Below are 19921 nucleotides of genomic sequence, written 5' to 3'. Positions count from 1 at the left end.
AATTAAAATGACCAGGCAAGTCTGCACTGTACTTATATGGTTCCTTAAGGTAGGAATTAGTACATAAATCCTTTTAAGAAAATACATATTAAAATTGATAAACATGTTGTCTGCCAGTTTAAGTTGAACATAACATCGTGGATCTGCTGATACTCTCAGTCCGTGGCATATTCAGAAATTATCATCTTTGCGATAATAAAGAATTAATAAAAAACCATTTTAAAATTACGCTACACAGATAGCTAGATCTTAAAATTAACAGGCAGGTCAATAAAAGGAAGAAATAATGTTACTGAAGACGTTAATGGGGAGATTGGCAAAGTGAAATTCTTGGCACACTCTGATGGGGAAAGAATGGCAAAATATAAACTTGAAGTACAAGTGATGAGTGTTAGGCATTGTTCATTAGAATAACATAGGATAAGGCTGAACAAGCAGTTTCTTTGGGGGGTTTTCTTTCCCATTATTTATGTATGGTTTTTACCACCAGCATACTGTTCCACTGATGGAAAGCATTTATGCTGTTAGTGAACAATATGTGAAGTGCTCGGGTGATGAATTACCCATCTGACAAGAAAAAGAGACACAAGTGATCAACGGTCAGTCATTGGGGGACAGTGTTAGAATTTCCACTTACAAACTATTGAAAAAGGCAAGGCACAGTGGCTCATGCCTGTGGTCCCAGCACTTTTTGGGAGGCAGAGTGGGGTGGATCACCCGAGGTCAGGAGTTCAAGACCAGCCTGGCCAATATGATGAAACCCCATCTCTTTTAAAAATCCAAAAATTAGCCAGGTGTGGTGGCACACCTGTAATCCCAGCTACTCAGGAGGCTGAGCCAGGAGAATCGCTTGAACCCAAGAGGCGGAGGTTGCATTGAGCCAAGATCGCGCCACTGCACTCCAGCCTGGGCAACAGCGGGAAACTCTTGTCAAAAACAACAACAACAAAAACAAAAAAGCATATTGGAAATAAAACCATAATTTCTAAAAAGTCATCTTTAGAAATAAAAATGAGAACTTTATGAAACTCTTGTATCAAATAAAACAGCATGATTTCATATAAAAGCTGTGGTCTCAAACAAGAATTTTACAGAGACACATGGAAACAGCATCTTTACTAGTGAAACAGTAAATAATAAATAACCAATTACCTTGAAGAAGCTTTTTAAGACACTAAGACTTGAAGGAATCTGAGCATTCATAGGAAATGCCTTGCATAAGAAGCACAGTCTGTTTTCTCCCAGACTTTCCTTCTTTATGGTACATGATCTGCATATTCATTCCCATTTTCCCCTCCTATCTAATGCAGTGTTATTTTCTGGGCCTTGGGCTGTATACTATTTAATGGAAGACTTATCTGAGCCTCCGGACTTGGTTAAATTGCCACCTTCTACTCATTAATTTCAAGCTATAGTTTTTCTGCCTACTACTTAATTACAATTTATAGAATTATATGTATTATTTACTTAGTGGAGGTCTCCACATTGACCTATAATAACCATGATACTAGAAATGGTGTCTGTGCCTGACCCTCAAGTGTATTATGCCAGATACACAATTAAATACTTAACAAGTAATCATTGAATGGGTGAGTGGATATACTATACTTTAAAAAAGTGTAATTATAGAATAAAATTATGAACTCTAAGCACATGAAATGTCTTAAAATGGATAAAGTGTGGGAAGACTAAAATAAATTGTTTTATAGAAAATTTTTAATTTTTTATGGCTTTTTGTACAACTTTAATGAATAGTCAGATCTTTAATTAGCAAGACAGTAGGAATGGTAATGAAAATTAATTTAATGTGAGAAAACAATATGAAATAATCTAGAGCAGAAGGTCAGTAATTGCAAGGAGTTATTTAAACTTAGATTCAGAGCTTTCTTAAAAACACATTCAATTTTGTTTAAGCATGAAGCCTCTTTGATATCTATTCCTATAGTTTTTTTGTTACATATATAGGAAATAAAACATTGCTTCAAGATGCATATATTAAACTCTGCATTAATTGCCTTATAGTATATATTTTCTCTTTTTCAGATCCTAGGGATTTAACAGTACATTAATTGAATCATCTAGTATTTCCTAAATTGAAAATTACAGTACAAGGCACTAATCATTTAATGCCATTTTTAGAGAGAAAGAAGCTATAGAAGCTATTGCATCATATCTGCAATGTTGATTTATTCTTTGTATACCTGTTTATTTAATTTGATTTTATTAGTTCCTTGATCAATAAATATATTAATCCATTATTTATTGAGTACCTACTATGTGCCACACTCAGTGTTGACACTAGAGTGCATGACAGACACTGTTTGGTTGTAGGTGGATTGATGGTTTTAATGACCTTCTTAGAAAAATATTTATGTTGAATGAAAGTTGAAAAGGATAAATCATGCACGATCTTTTAAATCGTGGTTAGGCACTTTGACAGTTGTCTAAATTGAATATTGCAAGCATATATACTATATAATTTTCTTCTTGGTCTGTAAAGAATTTTCTTCTTGTATGTCTTTAAGAAAAATAAATTTTAAGGGAATATTTGAGATAATTTTTTAAAAAAACCAAACTGTTGGGAAGCTCTGGAAGTGGACAGTCAAGCTATAAATGGTTATTTGAAGGAAGACAACGTGAAAGCAAGGACATCAATTAAAAGGTTACTAAAATGATCTGTACGTAATGTCATAGGTAATGGCAATGCAAGTTTATTCATTTTATTTAGTGTTTTGTTATAAGTCATCTACAAAAATGCGAGATACTCTTCTTGTCTTTACAATAACATGATTAGCAAGAACAAGTGAATGCTTGTCCTTAGGAAGATTACATTCTGTTAGGCACAGACAGATAGCAAACATATATATAAATAAACAACTAGATAGTAGAATTTTACTTATTTTAACTTCTATGAAGAAGATTAAACAGGGAATTGAAATAGAGTATGAGTGAGTGTTAGAGAATAAAGAATGACTGTATATTTTAGGTATTGTAATTAGAGAAGGCCTCTTGGGATGAAAATAATTAGATGAATTTGTGATATATTTGATGGTGAAATGATTAGTGTAGAAGATGGAAATTGGAGACTGGATGATAACCAGTGTTCTGAAATAGATGCATGGAAGTGACATTTACTAGGATTGGAGAAAAATTAGAGAGAAACACATGTGGTGGAATGGTTTGTTTGTTTGGTGGATAAGTGAAGAAACAGAAGTTAAATTCTAAATGTACTAATTTGTACATTGTACATAAACATTCAAATATAGAAGTAAAATGGGAAAATATATGTCAGCAGCTTGGAAGAGAGATTACGGGTGAGGATAATATTTGTGAGTTACTATCTTGTAGATGTATTTAAAACTATGAAAAATATACTCTGTGGGGAGGTATAGATACATGAAAGGTTGAAGCAGTATCAAAAGCTATTGCGGACACATATCTGGAGATATACAAAAATATTCACCAAATACTCTGCCCAAAGCTTGAATAACCTAATGCCTATTGCTCTAGCTATCTATTACTGGATAAGAGACTCTCCCAAAACTCAGTGGCTTAAGACAGTACTCATTTTGCTCTACCTCATTATTTTGTGGTCAGAAATTCCAGCAGAGGTAAGCTTGCTGATTCATTTCTTCTATATGAGCTTGACTGAGGATATTTGACGTTATTCAGATGGTGGAAGGGGCAGTCGGTTGGTTCCAAGATGTCTTCACTTACATATCATAGTCTAAAATAGGGGAGGGGAGGCTGGCCTCAGCTGGTTCTGACTGAGCATCTGGATAAGGTCTTATGGGCATAATAGCCTTGAGATAGTCAAACTTCTTTCAGGTGTGTCAGCATTCTGAAAGAAAGTGTTGAAATCGAGAAGGTAGAAGCTGCATGACTTCCTACGTTTCAGCTTTGAAAGTATTTCTACCATGCTGTGAAGATAGAAGCTATTAGAAGCCCATTCAGATTCTAGGGAAGTGGATACAGAATATATCTCTTGATGAGAGAAGTGTCAAAATTATGTGGACACATTAAAATACACACACCAAAATACACCACTGGCCATAACTTTCATAGATTCCCAAATCCAAAATGAAACTAACCCCTGCAAATCAAACAAACAAACAAACACTCTAAAAAGTCCTATTGCACTATGATATAAGGCTAAGGCTTGAAGTTTAGAATCTCTTTATCCAAATCATATTCAGATGCAGATGAGAGTCCTTACATTCAGTTTCTCAGACCTGAAGAACTGTGAACTAAAGGGACAAGTTTTGTGACCTTCACAGATCCAACTTACACACAGCAGTCAGTGGTTCACAGCATTCCTTGAAAGGAGTTCAGACCTACTTCCTGGGAACAAATTTCCACGGCTCTTGACTTTGCCCTCTGGTGTCTTGATATTATATTCTGAGTCATTCTTCCTGAAAAAAGGAAAGAAAACAGGAAAGAGAGAAAAATAAAGAAAGATCTCTGGGGCAGATCTCAAGATCCTTAAAAAGACCTTCATCTATCTGAAAACTTCTATTAAGCATCAGATTAAATCAATTTTGCAAGATGAAAATGTTCTAGACATCTGTTTTACAACATTGTGCTTGTAACAATACTGCACCGTACACTCCAAAATTTCTTAAGAGGGTCAATCTCATGTTGTTGTTTCTGTACTATAATATTCATAAATAAATGAATAACGTCACAAGTTTGGCTTCATCTTTACACTAAGACAACAACCTAATAGCAAATTCGATTTTATCCTTTCCCTGAGAGTTCTACTCTTTTCTGGCTGGAAAAACTGTCCTGGTTCACTAACATTTCATCTAAATTCTATTCAAAAATGAAAGTTAGATTTTCCATTCATCCATTTCTTTCCTTATGATAAGCAAGTAGAAGAAGAAAAGTGACAACTTCAACATTTAATCCACCAATCCTGTCAACTAGATCACTGGCTTAATTTGGAACATGTGTCCTCAACATTACGGCAGAATTCCACTACTATTTAACAAGAGACATCTTTTCTCGACTTTCCAATACATTTTTTTCTCACTTCACTGCAGACTCATACCAATAGAACCCCTTTAGATTCTGACTGCTACCTAATCTTATAATGATTGTAATATGTTTTAGGTATTTGTTAAAGCATCATCCCATTTTCAGATGCACCATTCTGTTTCAATTATTTTTTGCCATTACAATAATCTCAAAATACACTGGTTTTAAATAACGATTTTTTGTTAATGTTGTCATTTGGGCATGAAGCATTTTAGCATAACCTGGCTAAATGATCTCTGCTCCATGCAGCACTAACAGAGGCCATTTGGTGTCATTCAGCTGCTGAAAGGGCTGGAAGTCACTCACATGTTTAGTTCTTTGAGGGGGTCACTGGAAGTCTGGGATCACTTGGATCTGTTACCCAGTGTCTACATATTTACATTCCTCAATGGTAGCCTCAGGGTAAGAATTCTTAAATAACATCTAAGAGCACTAAGTGTTCCAGTAAATAAAATGAAAGTTCCATGGTCTTGTATTCCCTAACCTTGGAAGTATTGAAGCATCATTTCTGTCATACTCTTATTTGCCAAGGAAGACATAAACCCACCCTTGATAAAGGGGAGAGATCATGTGTGTTAGCTCTTAAAAGGCAGTATGTCAAAGAATTTGCAGTTTTTAACATTACCTTTTTCATTAACAGGCTAACTGGTACATAACCTGTCTTATGTTTGTATATAGATATATTCAGACAACAGTAAAAGTAAATAAACTACAGCTTAACACATTATCATGGATGAATCTTATAATGTAGCATAATGTTGTGTGATAAATACAAAGCATAAATTAATATACATGGTATGATTTGATTTATATAAATTTCCACAGCTAAGAAAACTAAACAATATGCTATTTTTTTCATGTAACAATTAAAATAAAGTTTAAGATACTGGCTACCTTTAGGAGCCAGATAATGAGTGCAATAGGAAGGCACATACATGTGCTTCTAAAGTGAGAGTAACTAACCTTCAGCTAGCTCTTGGGACCACCAGCTTTAATTTCCTATTAACTGATTGTATGTTTTTAGACACTTCAGAATGTATGCTATGTTCAGCTAGCTCTTGGAGCACCAATTCTTGTTTTCTTTTAACTGATCATATATTTTTAGACACTTCAGAATATGCTATGTGTCAAATTTTGAACAGGAATGAAGAAGAGATGAAGAAATGAAGAACTCTGAAAAAAAACTCTCGAGAAATTTTGAAGAGCAGGATAAAAAGGTACAATTACTAGAAGAGACAGAGTAAATGAAAATTTTATGTTTCTTGTGTGGGAAATCGTAGAACAAGAGCATAATCAAGGAGAGAGGGAGAAGGAAATATTTAAGAAAAGATAGATTAACAAAAGAACTGTATTTGTAGTGATAGATAAGGAAAAGGATCAGAGCATAAGAGAAGGTCTGGTGTTTGATAGGAGGAAAGACACAGGCAATGAATGAGGGGAATCTGGGTTCAGATGCATATAGATGTCTAACGACAGGAAAAGCTATATGGATAATTATCCTGTAAAATAGTCATTTGAGGTTAAAAATTCACTTAAAATTTATCAAGATGCCACTTTTTGTTTTGCAAAGAGAAATAGAACTGCTAAGTCACCTGGATATAACATGCCCCTAAGACATCCTGCATTCTTCCTGAAGGAAAACTAAGATGAGAATCTAAGTTTTAATCAAAATAACACTGTTGCTCGTAGTATTAGAATACGAGAATTTGATCTGATTGTTTAATTGTCAATGACGTTCAACTAAGAGAGCCATCCAGCTGTTTCTATCTTTAGTGATAATTCCGCCAAAGAGGCTAGATGGCTATGTCTCCCTGGACATTGCTGTACTGGACATTTGACTGACATTGAATTGTACAGTCTAGTAAAGGTTTTTAAACGTGGTTAGGACTCGAGGTAGATAATATTGTTCTCATACACTTGTATTGACAAATTCGTCACTCATTCTAAAATATCCTGAGTGAAATATATGAATACAGGAAGATCTCACTAATGCAACCTTCCGCTGTCATCATGCCTGCTCCTTTACTTCTCACTTGTTATATTCTATACTCTCCATTTTCATCTAATGGAAATGAACTAGATTCAACAGATTTATCAATCTAAGGGGTACCTGGTGGTAGTCAATAGCAATGTTTTCATTTTCTAGCTTACATTTAAAACACAAATGGAGTAAATTACTGGATAAACGTGTAAGAAGTGCTCCATACTTTGTGTGATAGTTTTAAAAGCTTTTGAAAATAAATATTAATATCATGTAAGCATTTCCACACTGTTTTAAGTACAATTTATATTTATAAACTTTAGAGAATCAATTCACAGAGATGAGAGAACAGCATGTAAAGTGGGAAGCTAAATAAATTACACTCACTTGTGGAAGAGCCACAGAAGATGTGAAATAGCATTGCCATTCAGATTTAATGTTTTCTTTATTAGGGTGTGTAAATCCCAACTAATAGATTGACTGTACATAAGAGTCGTTTTGGGTCATCCATGCTCTGAAGTTAGAAAAACTGTTTAAGACTTAAGGTGCATAAAGAACACTGTAAGTTCAAGTCAAGAAGATAGCCAATGATCAACTATGTAGTTTTCCCAGACTATGATTCTATCTACTGGCCACTAGATGGTTATAAGTGTAAATCAAAACACTCACAAGCTAGATGTCCAACGCTGTATGTATGCACACAGCACTGCTATCAAGTCTCATTTCACTCTTCCTTTGAATGAAATGATTGATTGATTGTTCACAGCTTGCAGGACTCTGCGCTGCTCAAGATCCATCTCTGCTGTGCACACTCCACACTGAGTTTGCATCATTGACTTTCTGCCAGCCATTTTGCTGCCAGGACACAGAGTGACATTTAATGATCTTTCAACATGACAATGTCACATTTGTCACTCTTTATCATTTGTGACAGACCTAAATTCAAATGCAAACGTGAAATGGAGACTGACTTCAATCCAAACTCTGATACACTTTTGAACTCACAACTATCAGCACAATTTGATGAGATACATAGGAAAGAAAATAACCTGTTGAGTATACCATAAATAAAAATACCAGGTCTAAGACAATCCTGCAAAATCAAGGGTATTTTAATTTTATAAAGGAATTATTCTGATAAAATTTCAAGTTGGAAATTATAGTGTCTCAACTGTCATATCAACTAACATCAAATATCTATGTGAACTTGGGAAAGATAATTTACGTTTAATGTACTGTTCTGATTTACAAACCAAATACCATAGTACCCATAGGAGCTCTTTATAAAGCTCTTGAATGAGGAGAAGCCTCAAAAGTTATAACATTCATTTAGAAGAAAATAAAAATCACCATAATTATGCAAAATTTTTCTAAACTCTTTCTTTTAATCATCTTAGTTTTCTGGAAGCACTATTTTCCACTATTGTGTTTTTTTCCTAAACAAAATAACTTCCTGATACCTGTAAGTCCCCCAATGCCACAAACACTAACCTATATGTGTGTAGCAGAATTTCACTGAAATTTAGGACTATATTAGAAAATTGGTAATGCATTTCAATACGACTTAACAAATAATTATTAAAATGATTAGAAAGATAAATGTATACAAAGAATTCAGGTTTTTGGAGATGCCTCAGCCATCCTGGATAGCTTTAACTGCAAGTGATGCTTTACTTCTATTTTAGAAACTAAAATATCCTTTGTTTAAAAGTCCTTAATTAGGAAATGTTTGCTATTAAGCCACTTAGTTTTCACTTTTCAGTTACTGAAATAAGAAAAAAAGAAAGTCTTCAAAATATAATATTTATGTGAACATAAACTTCATGAAGTTAGACACTAACCTGTGCATGTAGGCTAGGCATGGCTATTCAAGCCTATAAGTCCAGCACTTTGGGAGACTGAGGCAGAAAGCTTACTTGAGCCCAGGAGTTCAAGACCAGCCTGGGCAACATAGTGAGACCCCATCTCTAAAAAAAAATGTTAAGAAACTAGCCAGGCATGGTGGTGCATGCTTATGGTCCCAAATACTTGGTAGACTGAGGCGGGAGGATTGCCTGTGACTAGGAGGTCAAGGGTGCAGTGAGCCATGATCATGCCCTCCAGCCTAGATGACAGAGCAAGACCCTGTCTCAGAAAATTAAATAAATAAGAAAACGAACAAATAATTATAGAATTAAATATTATATATGTATTTATATATCACAAAACTTTATTAATTTCACAATAAAGAACAAGTTTTCTTATGTCTCACAATAAAAAGAAAACCTCTTTGCTGTTATACTATGAACTCACCAAAGTCTTTTTTTCAAATATATGTGTCTTTGATCTGATCTCCCTTTACTTCAGATCTAAGGCAATTTTTACATTCTATCCTACATTTTCATTACTGGAGTGCCTACCTAATCTTTTATTCTATCTGTTGAGTGATTGAGAAGGGAGAACTATGCAGTGTAAGCAAGATAGGGGCAACCATAGAATTTATCATGCATTTGAGTACCTACATACATACACGTATAACATTTGAGTAAAACATTTTCATGCCATCAGTGCCATAAAGGCATTAGCCTCAAGAACCCCACAGAATCTGCAGTGTGTTATACTTCCTAGAGTGGATTCTGGCAGTGCCCCACCAAACTTCCCCTTCATATCAGGGCCCCTTTCCTTTATTCGATTGACATTGACTGTTAACAACGCCCAGCTGCTTGCTTCTTCTGAGAATTGTCTTCAGCCAAGGGAGCCACATCACTCAAGGGTCAGCCCCACTCCTACCCCATCTGGGGCAGACAGGGTGCAAGGTAGGACTAACTCAGTTCCTTTTGCGATCACACTGAAGCCAACCGAAAGCACACTCTTGCTTATCTTCTCTCTCCTGCCGTAAACCGTGTCCCATGCTTTATTTCTCCTACGAGCACTCTCTCAATAAATCACTTAAACAGAAATCCACATTGTATAATCTGTTTCTAGGGAACCTGATCTAGGGAAGTTGGCACTGTGAGTGGATCTAGAAAGCAGACTTAAAGGATGAGGTCCTGGATTTGGGTCGCTTGCCAGATGAACGCCAGGAGTATCCCATCCCTGAGGGTAGGGAAAGTGATGGAAATCTATGAAACCACAGCAATGTAATTCCTGACTTTTACTTGCATGAATTGGAAAGGGATACAGTGCCTGTCTCAGGAATTTGAGAGGTATTGAACTGGGAGACTATTTCTCAACTTGATGGATTTATATAATAGTGGAAATAACAAGGTCATATCATCAAATTAGCAATTTAAAGTCAAATGTGAGGGTCAGAGGGCCTTCTAAGCTGTATTCAAATAGATTGTCCTCTCTTGAAGCTGGAAAAGAGACATGACTGAGTATAAGGCACAACGCTTAATTCTGAGAGGGGCCAACTTTCAGGAAAGCCTCAAACACTAAAGTTGGAACTCTGAGAGGGAAGGAGTGAGGCCCTAAGATTTTGAGTGAGACTATCTCAGTAATACACTTGAGAATGTTGAATCATCAGTTCCTCCTGCACTATCTGAATCTCCAAGAGTGGCCCACCCTCCCCTGTTAAAAGACTCTCAGAAGATAAGGTAGAGCACTCAAATGAGGCAGTTTTCTTCCCAACAGTGCTTTCTTTCTGCAGGGTTTCTCCGCACCCCTCCTGGCCATGATATAATTAGGGTCAAATTTCAGCATGAATCTAGTGGGAACTTGCCCAGAGTACAGATGGATAAAAAGAATATATGTAACAGTTGCTGATACCTGACTAACATTACCAGTGAGTATGTGTAAGAATGGATCCTGCAGGTGCTAGAATAAGAAAGTTGGAATATACGGTTGATAAGAGAGTTTGTAAACATCCAGGATCTAACATGCTGGCAAGTGCGCTAAGTGACAGTTCTGTTATGCTTCCCTGATGGCTTTTGGAATCGTGGAAAAAGCAATAAAAAGGGATTGGAAAAAGTAATAAAAAGGGGCGGTCCACAATAAATAGGGCAGAGATTCCAGAACTACCATAATAAAGTGTGGTGGAATGGATCAATAATCTCAAGGGTATAAACCTTCAGCTGTAAGATTAGTAAGTATTGGAGACCAAATTTACAGCATGCTGACTATAGCTTATAATAATGCATCAAACATTTGAAATTTTCCAAGAGTATATCACAAATGTTTTTATCATATGCACACATACAGCCACACTCACAAATGGTAACTATATGAGATGATGGATATGTTAATTAGCTTGATTGTGTTAATCATTTCATGATGTATATAAACATCAAAGCATCACATTGTACTCCCTAAATGTAGGCAATTTTTATCTGTCAATCTTATCTCAATAAAACTGAATAAAATGAAGGAAAATTAGCATCAACAAACAAACACAGTCTCACAGAAGCAGATGTGTTAGAAAAAGCTCTATTAACACAAGATTAAAAAAACTCACAGGACAAGCATGCTCTTTGGGAGTACCCTTAGAAAACTCCAGTTATCAAGAATACAGGGAATGACATGGATAGAGAGGTCCCAGAATCATAAAAAAAAAAAAATCACAGGAGTGGTCATTTCTCTAGGTTGGGGCAGATGGTGAAAGATGTCGCTAGAGCTCTGCTCTCCCCAGTAGGAACAGGGATGCTGGGATCCCAGAAGAACAAAGGCCATTCGACAGAACTTAACTATCAGAAGCAAAGTATGTATAATGGTGTAAGTTAGTCACAAGGTTAGAATGTCTGTAACCAGTGGGAATCTGTGGTGATTACTCATTGTAACTGGCTAAATGGATAGGCAGCCAAAATGGTACCTCTTGATATATAACCAAAAGAGATTAAAATGAAGGTGCTGAAGCCAGCATTTTGCCCATTTTCCAGACCTAAACCAATTCCAGATTATGGAGAAATCCAGTCCCCATGAGGAAGGACCTTCTAACACCAGGACAGGAGTAAATAGTAATGATCCTCCCCATTTTATCACGAAGCCTATGGTTGTTTTGGGGAATAACCACAACCCCCAAGGGAAACCTACCAAGTTATTTGAGGGATGGTAGATACAGTGCACACATAAGGCTCAGATCACTGTGCTTTTAGCCCAGATCTGTTCAAAATGTGTCTATTGTGTTAATGGATCCACCTGGCAGTCATTTCTTTAGATTGAATTTATACAATTTAAATGAACATTCTTTGTTGTTTATAAAAATCTTCAGTGGGTTAAGAGCTATTAAAGTAGAAAAATTCGTGTGGAAGCTTCTGAAACTGTCCCTTTCCCCCTGGAAAGACAATAAATATAAAGTAATATAGTATCCCGAGATAATGACACACATTGATATCATATCCAAATATTTAAAGGATGCACTTAATTCATAAGTCTGTGCCGTGAAAAACTGGATAAATCATGCCAGATAATAGGGGACTACTGCAAATTAACAAAGCAGTAGCTACATAATGTGGATTTTGTGACTATGTCGCTAGGCCCATTGAAAATATCTTTCAACTGTGAAAGCAAAAGAAGCGTGTTTAGAAGGAGAATTCATCACCAGCAGACCCACAGTACAGGAAATATAAAAGAAAGTTATTCAAGAAGAGAAAAAAAGGTAATAGATGAAATATGTTATGAAGGGCATCAAAATGGTAACATGGATAAACATACGACAAAATTTTCTTGTTTATAAATATCTTTAAATGATAGTTTACTATTTAAAAAATACTACACTGATTATCATGAAGAAGTAGAATGGCTGCTATGTATTGAGGGCAGGAAGGAATATGTTTGGCATTTCAGTGATCCCTTAGGTATCTCTTGGCAAACAATATCTACTTCTAACTCGAAATTCTTATGTACAGCAGCAATGACCTGTGTCTGTGTTTAGTGTTTCATAGGAGTGATGACTGACTACATCTAAACCAGCTGTAGAGAGGCCTGTTCAAATAGTATTGAAAAATAATCCTCAAGCCAGAATAGTTAAATATCAGTCTAAATATAAGTACTTACTATCAAAGAAATGATTAGAACTGTTCAAATGCCAAAGTCGTATTTTAACAGAAATACCTTTTTGTTCTACAATTAAAACAAAACAAAACAAAAAAAAACCCCCCTGAGTTCATTGTTATGAGATGCCTTCCAAAGTTTTAACCAATTTGTGAGCTTGTTATTATAATTCTCTACCGATATGTGGTGGCTGTAATAATTTGTGAATAAGCTAACATATCATTGGTGAATATTATGATACTAATAAATAGGCTCAATAAATCAGCATACATATTTATATAACTCTTCTTAAGAGGCAGATCTTAATGTTTTCTGAAGCAATGCATTATATAACAGCAAGAACATCAAAGTTAACATAGACACCCAATAATATAGATTTGGCCAAGGACTCTTGCTGTGAAAAGTCATTTAAAATATTGTCAATTCTCTCACTTTCACAAGACATGTCATTTCAGACCAACCTCCAGTATTTTCACAGTTGCTGATTCTTTCTTTATCCCATTCATTTAATGTGAGGATTTGGAAAATACAGTGATTTTTTTTTTCTATATGCGTTTACTTTTTATTTGAACCAGTCACTTCCTTCAATTAGCATACAAGTAAAAGAAAAAGAATCATTTATATAATCATGACATGCCAAAATATCATAGAGAAGATTAGGATCAATATAAAGATATTTTGAATAATTATATTTAAAAATTTCATCAACTGAATTTGAACACAGGATCCCACACATACTCTTGGCAAAAGCACACATTATTTGAATCAATTTTGTGCTTATAAAGACATGCTTGACTTTTCTGCAACGAGAACTATCATGATTTTATAAAAAGCTTGTAACTAGACCCCAAACAACCTAACAATTTTTATCTTCTCACTTTAAAAGGTGAGAATGGTAGATGTAAAATACCAGCTGATATGGTTTGGCTGTGCTCCCACCCAAATCTCATCTTGAATTGTAGTTCCCATAATGTAGTTTTGCCCAATGATATCTAAGCAGAAATGATTTGTCAATTTTCCAGTAATTTTTCCTAAAACACAGGAGAGTAAATATTCCCTATCTCTTTATAATGCTTATAGTCTAAAAGCAAAAATGTTGCCTATAATTTGAGTTTTAAAATGAATAGGAATTTAGAAAGGTCTCAGGTCTCTGAAACCGATGACCCTCCGTATAAATATGGGCTTTCCATCTCTAGGGATTTTTAAAAAAATTTACAAAGGAAAAACAAAACAAAAAAATTACCTAATTTAAATCACTGTCTTTTTTTTGTTTACTTGCTTTTTTTTTTTTTTTTTTTTTTGACACATGCAGTGAAACTAATCCTAAATAATAAAGAGATGAAAGATGATAGCTGGATGTAGTAGTCAAGGAAAAATAATTTATAAGTCTGGTAGTTCTATTGGAGTTATTACCTTGTTTTTATCTTAACAACCATCAGAAGGAATCAACAGAGGGCAGATAATTTCAGCACTTTTAAACATTTAAAGAAATAAGTTAGTTTGTACATGACTTTTTATCTTCAGTGATTTTATTTTAGAATAGTTTATATTCGAAAAAATGCAAAAAAATTACAAAAAAGAGCCCCTTATTTTTGTCACCTACCTTCTTCTAAAGTTAATATTAATATAACCATTTATATTAAAACTGGAAGATTAGCATTGGTACTGATTGTATCCAAATAACTACTGATTGTATTCAGATTTTTCCAATTGTTCAACTAATGTTTTATATCCATTGCAGAATCCAATCCAGAATACAAAATTGCATTTAGTCATAACGTCTCCTTGATCTCTTCCTGCCATTGACTTTTTCCCTTGGATTTCTTCAGTTGTATGATCTTGACACATACGAAGAATACTAGTCAGGTATTTTGCATGCTCCCCAATTTGTGTTTGAGCTTTTCTTATGCTGAGACTGAAGTTAAGGGTTTGGGGAAATCATACAATAAAGGTGGCCTTGGTTTTTATTAATCTGATAAATTCTTTATTTCTTTTCACTTTTGAAAGATGTGTTTTGCTGGTATAAAATTCTGAATTGACAGTTTTTTCTTTTGCTTGTTAGTTTTCCTTTCTGTATTTTAAACATGTAACTTCACTACCTTCTTTCTTAAATGTTTTCTGGTGAGGGATGTACTAAAATTCTTATCCTTGTTTCTCAGTATGATAATATTTTCTCCCCCCATGGCTGTTATCAATATTTTCTTTGTTTGTTTCGTTGTTTTTTTTCGTTTTGTTTTGTTTTTTTGTCTTTGGTGTTTAGCTGTTTAAATGAATATACTATGCTTTGTGTGCTTGCATTTAATGTTTTTCTTGTTTAATGTTTCTGAACTATTTTTGTCTGATGTTTGGTGTCTGTCAATAATTCAGGAAAATTCTTGTTCATTGTTTCTTCAGATTTATCATTTGCACTGTTTTCTCTTCTGAGATTCCAGTTAGGCACATTTTAAGCCATTTTATATTGTCCATCAGGCTTATATGCTCTCGTACATTTTTTCTACTATTTTTTTTTCCCTTGGATGATTTTATCAACCAATTTGCAAGCTCACCAATTCTTTCTTCAACCATATTGAGTCTACAGGTGAGCCCTTTCATTTATGTTCCTGCGTTTTGATTTATAACAGTATTTGTTCTTTTTTATGGTTTATATAAGAATATTGTGCACCCCATCACCCTTTTTCAAAAGAGGCTTTAATGCGTAAATCACAGTGATTTTAAACTCCTAGTCTAAAAGATTCAGAACCTGTGTCTGATGATTATTTTGTTACTTCAGATTGCTTTTTGTCCTCCCTTTGCATATGCTTTGTAATATTTTGTTAAAAGCTGGGTGTGTTATACACAACAGTTAATGCTGAGGTCAGTATGTTTTAGACACAAATGTATGTATATCTCATTTTATAGTAAGTATTTTTATGAGAATTTGTGTTGATCTAGCCTGGAGCTCATGTGGGACTGAAGTTGCTTGTCAGTTAAGGCCAGTGTGCCAGTGGATTTGAATTTCCTTTATTTCCAGGGACTTCCTCTCAAATATCTATGCTCCAGTAGGCCTTGAGTCTTCCCGTTCTGCTGTTACTTAGATGATTCCTACCACAGCTGTCCCAGATGGCCTCCACTGTGGTTTTTATTTGGTGCTTAGTAGTGCATTGGTGTGGAGCAGGGGAAATGGGGCGTTCTCACGTATTCTGATTCAGCCTCAGTCTTCAGCAGACTCTGTTGTACCTGGTCTCAAGTCTGCATCTTTACAAGTCCTCCTGCACCATCTGCAGGGGTAAAGAGTGTGTTTTCCTCTTTCTTTCTAGCCACTGGTTTTACCAGTCTTAAGTTGGCAATGTTTTTGGTTCTTTCCTCTGAGGAACAAGCTTTTTCCACAGGGTAGATAGGGAAGCTGGGAATAGGAGGAGCCTCAGAAGTGTCTGCCAATCCTTCCCTCTGGCAGCATGAGGGAAGATTTCTCAGGGCCCTGGTGGATCTTCCCTGTAAAGTCATGGTGCGTTTCAGAGAAGAAAAGATTGTAGAAGAAGCAAGCAACCTTTTTTATGTCAGAGGCCCCCTGAGCTTCATACTTTAATGTTAGCCACACTCGGCCTTTAGCAATTCATTAAAAATACTTAGCTGAATCTTCTCATTGCCTTGGAGAGCCTCCAGGAGAGTCTCTCTTTTAATATATACACACATTTTTTGGAACCTGTGGGGACTTGTCTTTCCCCAGATATCAGATTAAGTGTTTGTCTTTCCCGGGATATCAGAATCTTCAGTTCTCTGGTTTGTTTGTTTGTTTGTTTTTGTTTTTTTTAAAGTCATATATTTGCAATTTGATCAGTTTCTCACTCTTTAATTTTTATTTGTTTTTGTATGGGTAGAAACAATGCTCTTTCCTCCTCTCTATATTTTTAAGATGAAACTTGTAGTCCAAAGTAACACATAGGCTTTTCCCTGAATGGTTATAGCTATCTTATTGTTAATTCTTCAAAAAACAAAGAGTGGTAATATAAGAATATATTATAGTTTAAAATCTGGGTCCAGGAGTGGTGGCTCATGCCTGTAATCACAGCAATTTAGGAGGCTGAGGCAGGCGGATTGCCTGAGCTCAGAAATTCAAGACCAGCCTGGGCAACACAGTGAAATCCCGTCTCTACTAAAATACAAAAAATTAGCCGGGCATGGTGTTGTGCACCTGTAATACCAGCTACTTGGGAGGCTGAGGAAGAAAAATTGCTTGAGCCTGGGAGGTGAAGGTTGTAGTGAGCCGAGATCACGCCACTGCACTCCAGCTTGGGTGACAGAGTGAGACTCCTTTTTTGTGACCCAGAAATAAAAAAAATAATAATAATAAAAAAGGAAAGAAAAATACCTGAAGCCTTATTTCAGTGGCTTAATTCCTCATTTTCAGATATTATTCAATAAATGTGTTCTGAGCATTTATTATAGATGCCATGTATAGTCTTCCCAGATGGCAATAAGCCTTCTTGAGAAAGCAGTTTCTAAGGTATACTGATATTTCTTCTACCCACTGAGCAGAATGATTTTGGCAGCAATTGTAATATGTGAGATATATATAAAAACACATACATACATCTCTCTATATATATACAGTTGATATTTGGATGTATTCCAACATATATTTAATAACTAAAAAAGTTATTTAATTCAAGACAGAAAAGGAAAACAGCAAAAAAGAAATAATTAACAGTGCCTAAACCCACCCACTCCAGAAAAACAACAGAATATCATTTTCTAAAAATCGCAAAAAAAAAAAAGTAAGAGAGACATACGGACAGAACATTATAATTAATGTGTGTCACAGCTTCGTGCTAACATCTTTTTCCTCCTCACTAGGGAAGTAGTGAGAAACTTCAGCACATGGCTAGGAGAGATTCCCCGACCAGCTTCTAAAACTCTCCTTTAGATTGCTGGTTATGTGTTCTTTGATTTTCTTCTGCAATTTTCTGCTTTTCTGCTTAGGAACAGCTTCTTTTCTCTACTGGAATTCGATAGTAGAGAACTCTCAGCTATTCGTTCTGCTGTTATGCAGAGTTCACAGTTGACTAACACATCTACAGTATCTGTATTTCGAAAACAGAGGAATTTGTTTCAATGCCAAGTCATTTAACTATTGGCTAGAGTGCAACCCCGGAATGGTTTACCCATTGATTCTGAACAAAGAAGAAACGAGGCCTGTGCTTGTTGGAGAGGAAATTTTTTAAATTTAATTCTGTTGTTTTGTCAGGAGCGAGCTCCTTTCTTTATGAGTCAAATCTGAAAAATATGCCCCCCAGAGCACAGAAATCAGCAAATTTCTAATGACTTTCCTCTCATTTAATGGAATATCTTCTGTTGTAGTACTGTGATTTTACTGGTTATTAACTGATTCATGTCCACTACATGTCAGCCTCATGACAGGGCATTTTAATATTGGATAAAAAATATACTTAAATTTGGTCGGCTGTGATGGCTGCCTTCTGTAATCCCAGCACTTAGGGAGGCTGAGGCGGGCGAATCATGAGGTCAGGAGTTTGAGAACAGCCTGGCCAACATGGTGAAACCCCGTCTCTACTAAAAATGCAAAAAATTAGCTGGGTGTAGTTGTGGGCACCTGTAATCCCAGCTACTCAGGAGGCTGAGCCAGGAGAATTGCTTGAACCCCGGAGGCGAAGGTTGCAGTGAGCCGAGATCGCACCACTGCACTCCAGTCTGGGCTACAGAGCAAGACTCCATCTCTAAATAAATAAATTAACTAATTAATCACATTAAATTTAAAAATACATATACACACAAATATTTACATTTTAAAAAAAATATACTTTAAGTTCTGGGATACATGTGCAGAACGTGCAGGCTTGTTACATAGGTATACATGTGCCATGGTGGTTTGCTGCACCCATCAACCTGTCATCCACATTAAGTATTTCTCCTAATGCTATCCCTCTCCTAGCTCCCCACCCCCGGACAGGCCCCCATGTGTGATGTTCCCCTCCCAGTGTCCATGTATTCTTGTTGTTCATCTTTCACTTATGAGTGAGAACCTGCTGTGTTTGGTGAATCCACTTTGTATTTCTACCAATGGTGTATAATGTATAATGTATAATGATTATCTTTTTTCCACATCCATGCCTTGTTACCTCTTACCTTTTTAATAACAGCCATCTTAACAGTGTGGTTTGTGTATGTGAATATATATATAAAAATATATATTTATGTAAATATATATTTTGTAAGTATTTATGTAAATATATATGTAAATTTATGTGTGTATATATATAAATATATATATATGTAATATATTGGTGTAGTTTTGATTTGGATTTGCATTTCCTGATGATTATTCCTACTGGCCATTTTTATGTCTTCTTTGAAAAAAAAGTCTATTCAGATTCTCCCCCATTTTTTAATTAAATTGTTTTGGTTTTTCATTATTGATTTTCTTAGATATTTTGGATATTAATCCCCTTACCAATTATATGGTTTGCAAATATTTTCTCCCAATTCATAGGCTGCTTTTACATTTTGTTGATTGCTTCTTTTGCTGTGTGGAAGCCGTTATTTGATACAATCCTACTTGTTTGTCCTTGCTTTTGTTGCCTGAGTTTTTGGTTAATATCCAAAAATATACTGCCAAGGCCAACATAAAGGGAACTTTTCCCTGTGTCTTTTTCTGTGAATTTACTGTTTCTAATCTTATGTTTAAGTCTGTAATCCATTTTTAATTTACTTTTGGGTGTAGTGTAGATTAGGATTCAATTTCATTCTTTTGCATGTGGATATCCAGTTTCCCAACACCATCTATTGAAGAGACTGTCATTCCCAATTGTATCTTCTTGGTGGGCTTGTCAAAAATTAGTTGACAATATTTGCTTGGGTTTATTTCTGGGCTTTTCTTTCTGTTCCGTTGGTCTATATAGCTATTGTTATTCCAGCACCATATCATTTTTATTACTGTAG

Source organism: Theropithecus gelada, chromosome 18 (assembly GCF_003255815.1).
Source record: "Theropithecus gelada isolate Dixy chromosome 18, Tgel_1.0, whole genome shotgun sequence".
NCBI lineage: Eukaryota > Metazoa > Chordata > Mammalia > Primates > Cercopithecidae > Theropithecus > Theropithecus gelada.
The sequence above is the reverse complement of the archived record's forward strand: the minus strand, read 5'-3'. Positions refer to the sequence as shown.